Source organism: Schistocerca serialis, unplaced genomic scaffold (assembly GCF_023864345.2).
Source record: "Schistocerca serialis cubense isolate TAMUIC-IGC-003099 unplaced genomic scaffold, iqSchSeri2.2 HiC_scaffold_223, whole genome shotgun sequence".
NCBI classification, from domain to species: Eukaryota; Metazoa; Arthropoda; class Insecta; order Orthoptera; family Acrididae; genus Schistocerca; species Schistocerca serialis.
The window spans coordinates 2,501-7,500 of record NW_026047788.1 but is presented as its reverse complement, the minus strand read 5'-3'; the positions used below and the strand labels follow the sequence as shown (position 1 = coordinate 7,500).

Genomic DNA, 5,000 nt, shown 5'->3' with positions numbered 1-5,000 from the left:
TCGGTACCGGTGAGCGTTGCACTCGCAGTCGCAAAAACGTACGGCAAGTATATTACTCGGAAGAGTCAATGACAGTCCAAGCCCCCCCTGCGTGGGAAGAGTCTTTCTAGGCCATGACCCACCAGAAGGGCGCAGCGTCCCCCACCCCAGACATGTGACGTCACACTATCGGTATTGACGACTAGACTGATTCCTTATAATCATTTGCCATACACCGGTGGAAGCTGCCGAGACGAGTAACTACATGGCGGCCTCGCCGTGTCACTAATGTACAGAGATACAACAGTTTCGACTGGAACCGGATGAAACGTATACACGGCGCTGATTAGTAATAGATAGAGCCATCAAAATACAGATAATGTATACAACTGTCCGTATACATGCTGAAAGACTCTGCTCACAATCACAACCACACGTCAGCCAGACACTCTTATCACGCACTACTCTCTGCCTGTAACAGGCACAGAGACAATATGTAAGCACCAGCATGGAACAACACCCAGTGCATCCTCTCCGCCACATTAGACAATCCACACTATCATAACCAGACCGGGAGGTCCACTCACAAAACAGAATATCCCACCCTTCCGACAACCACCATTGCTCAGCTAAGCCACCAACACCCACACACGTCCTACACAGGGGTACACCCAACATCACAATACTGCCTCCTGTCACAGCACACAAACAATGGCAGGAATGAAAGACACAGGTCTGCCACAAGCATGGAATCAGAGCGCCGCCTGTCATGAGCCAAAGGTGCATCCTGACGTGGCAAATCAGATGATGCCGCAGGCATCCACTTACTATAATCACAATCAACAAACCGGCCGCCGCCGCCGCCGCCCCCCCCCCCCCCCCCCCCAATACACCTTTCCTTACAACAATGTGTACCTTAACCTAACCCATATTGCGCCTTAACCTAACCCATATTGCGCCTTAACCTAACCCATATTGCGCCTTAACCTAACCCATATTGCGCCTTAACCTAACCCATATTGCGCCTTAACCTAACCCATATTGCGCCTTAACCTAACCCATATTGCGCCTTAACCTAACCCATATTGCGCCTTAACCTAACCCATATTGCGCCTTAACCTAACCCATATTGCGCCTTAACCTAACCCATATTGCGCCTTAACCTAACCCATATTGCGCCTTAACCTAACCCATATTGCGCCTTAACCTAACCCATATTGCGCCTTAACCTAACCCATATTGCGCCTTAACCTAACCCATATTGCGCCTTAACCTAACCTATATTGTCCCTTAACCTAACCCATATTGTCGCTTAACCTAACCTATATTGCGCCTTAACCTAACCCATATTGCGCCTTAACCTAACCCATATTGTCCCTTAACCTAACCCATATTGTCCCTTAACCTAACCTATATTGTCCCTTAACCTAACCTATATTGTCCCTTAACCTAACCCATATTGTCCCTTAACCTAACCTATATTGTCCCTTAACCTAACCTATATTGTCCCTTAACCTAACCTATATTGTCCCTTAACCTAACCTATATTGTCCCTTAACCTAACCTATATTGTCCCTTAACCTAACCTATATTGTCCCTTAACCTAACCTATATTGTCCCTTAACCTAACCCATATTGTCCCTTAACCTAACCGATATTGTCCCTTAACCTAACCTATATTGTCCCTTAACCTAACCTATATTGTCCCTTAACCTAACCTATATTGTCCCTTAACCTAACCTATATTGTCCCTTAACCTAACCTATATTGTCCCTTAACCTAACCTATATTGTCCCTTAACCTAACCTATATTGTCCCTTAACCTAACCTATATTGTCCCTTAACCTAACCTATATTGTCCCTTAACCTAACCTATATTGTCCCTTAACCTAACCTATATTGTCCCTTAACCTAACCCATATTGTCCCTTAACCTAACCCATATTGTCCCTTAACCTAACCCATATTGTCCCTTAACCTAACCCATATTGTCCCTTAACCTAACCTATATTGTCCCTTAACCTAACCCATATTGTCCCTTAACCTAACCCATATTGTACCGTAACCTAACCTATATTGTACCTTAACCTAACCTATATTGTACCTTAACCCAACACACGTTGGGCCTTAACCTGCTCTGTAATTGTCATACGACGCGTTAAATTAGTGTAGTGTTGCCTAACTGCAACCCCCGCAATATAGTTTGCTACTCGCACTGCCCGGTCCCCAGAGTATCGCTTCATGTTAAACACCTTGCAGCTATACACTGTAATGCGGATGGCAGCAGGACGTACATGCTCAATGCCCTTCGCAGTTGTTCATTGGCATTCGCATGGCGAAGCACAGCCTACGTTGTGGTACGGCTTGTGTCAACTGTCCGCTGATGTTGTACGTCCAAATCACACACTGTACTGCACATTGGTCCTCATGTACTGAATGATACATCGTGGTACATGTGTGACCGTACCACGACTGCGCCAACAACGGCGAACCATACGGTCCAAATATTGTGCACTCAGCTACGTGTCGTCTCCCTATAAGAGCTGGATTGAAGTATGGTATGCCGTGGATGGCGATCAGCATGAGCCGTCTGTTGATGTAGTGGCGCGTGTTGTCAGACGTAGTCGTCTCTTCTCACACACCGTGATAGCATGGTGCACTGCGTTCCACATCTGCGACATGCGACAGAGGCCGGTTGACAGTCGTTCGCGCAATGGACATCGCATACGTACGGGGGCCACCTTCCACGTGTTCGCGAAGCGTGCACATGTTGTTGCGTGTATGTGGGCAGACATAGTGTGTCGTGACACCTGACACAGGCATGCAACAATCGTTGAATTTGCAAATGGCGATGGACGTCTACGTTTGCTGGTGACGTTACGCAAATGAAGAACTGGTAAACCGTTGTGGTGCGGTTGTTCTCGCTAGAGGTGAATCAGTGATGGCGACGATCGGTTGAGCTACCAACCGGTTGTTTCAGCGATACCCACCATGCCCACGAACGTGAATGGCATGTGGGTGTGAAGCGATACGCGGCGGTGGCTGGGTGGGACCGTCCCCGGCCGGTGAGGGGGGGCCTCCCGGCGTGCTGGCCGCGCGGTGCGTGGGCGCACGCGCTACAGCCGGCTGGTGGGGGCGGCCAGTGGCAGGCGCGCCGGCCGACGGAGGCGGCAGGCGGCGCAGCTGCGCGCCGGCGCACCCTGCACGCGGCGCCGTGCGGCCAAAGTAGGTCCTCGCGGGCCCGGTGCGAAGCGCGGTGGACATCTGCAGTGTGCTGGTCCGATTGAGGACTGTGTGCGCTGAGGATGCGCCGCCGCCCGGCGCTCGGCGCCGCGACGCCGTCTGCTGCTCGGTCGCCTCTGCGGTTCTCGCAGGTGGATTGTATCGCAGCTGTGCGGACGTGTTGGCGCGTGCGCTGTGCTGGGAGAGTTCGCTTCGGCACCCAAGTGGGGCTTTTGTCCTTCTGTGGCGCTGGCGTTGGAGCTGCCGGCCACCGTAGGTGGCGCGTGTTGTCTCCCGCCGGCAATGCCACGACAGCACGCTCCCGGGCCTCTGTCGGCAGCGGCAAGCTCAGTTGGGAGCACGGGTGGTCGCACCTAAAGCGTCTACTCGCCAAACTCCGGGCGATTGCGCCTCTCTCGAACCCGACCAAGTACTTAGGACGGCGCTGCGCGCCGCCGGGACCTGAGAGGGTTTCGAGGTGTATTGTGCAGGGGAGCTCAGCCTCCTCCTGTTTGCAGAATAATTGAGCGGACGCTTGCGTGTTCGCGCGGGCCCCCGGGACACACTCCCGGGCGGCCGGCTGCTCAGCTCTAGTTGACGCAGCTCCCTGGTTGATCCTGCCAGTAGTCATATGCTTGTCTCAAAGATTAAGCCATGCATGTCTCAGTACAAGCCGCATTAAGGTGAAACCGCGAATGGCTCATTAAATCAGTTATGGTTCCTTAGATCGTACCCACGTTACTTGGATAACTGTGGTAATTCTAGAGCTAATACATGCAAACAGAGTCCCGACCAGAGATGGAAGGGACGCTTTTATTAGATCAAAACCAATCGGTCGGCTCGTCCGGTCCGTTTGCCTTGGTGACTCTGAATAACTTTGGGCTGATCGCACGGTCCTCGTACCGGCGACGCATCTTTCAAATGTCTGCCTTATCAACTGTCGATGGTAGGTTCTGCGCCTACCATGGTTGTAACGGGTAACGGGGAATCAGGGTTCGATTCCGGAGAGGGAGCCTGAGAAACGGCTACCACATCCAAGGAAGGCAGCAGGCGCGCAAATTACCCACTCCCGGCACGGGGAGGTAGTGACGAAAAATAACGATACGGGACTCATCCGAGGCCCCGTAATCGGAATGAGTACACTTTAAATCCTTTAACGAGTATCTATTGGAGGGCAAGTCTGGTGCCAGCAGCCGCGGTAATTCCAGCTCCAATAGCGTATATTAAAGTTGTTGCGGTTAAAAAGCTCGTAGTTGGATTTGTGTCCCACGCTGTTGGTTCACCGCCCGTCGGTGTTTAACTGGCATGTATCGTGGGACGTCCTGCCGGTGGGGCGAGCTGAAGGCGTGCGACGCGCCTCGTGCGTGCTCGTGCGTCCCGAGGCGGACCCCGTTGCAATCCTACCAGGGTGCTCTTGAGTGAGTGTCTCGGTGGGCCGGCACGTTTACTTTGAACAAATTAGAGTGCTTAAAGCAGGCAAGCCCGCCTGAATACTGTGTGCATGGAATAATGGAATAGGACCTCGGTTCTATTTTGTTGGTTTTCGGAACCCGAGGTAATGATTAATAGGGACAGGCGGGGGCATTCGTATTGCGACGTTAGAGGTGAAATTCTTGGATCGTCGCAAGACGAACAGAAGCGAAAGCATTTGCCAAGTATGTTTTCATTAATCAAGAACGAAAGTTAGAGGTTCGAAGGCGATCAGATACCGCCCTAGTTCTAACCATAAACGATGCCAGCCAGCGATCCGCCGCAGTTCCTCCGATGACTCGGCGGGCAGCCTCCGGGAAACCAAAGCTT

At 51.9% G+C, this 5,000-nt stretch overlaps 1 non-coding gene across 1 annotated transcript in view; it reads left to right on the top strand.

The window, feature by feature from the left end:
- Positions 1-3,804: 3,804 nt before the first annotated feature.
- LOC126444084 (small subunit ribosomal RNA) overlaps positions 3,805-5,000 on the top strand; it is a 1,910-nt gene continuing 714 nt past the window's right edge. The window contains exon 1 of the ribosomal RNA XR_007582401.1: positions 3,805-5,000. This exon is cut by the window's right edge and continues 714 nt beyond it. This is a non-coding gene — a ribosomal RNA (small subunit ribosomal RNA).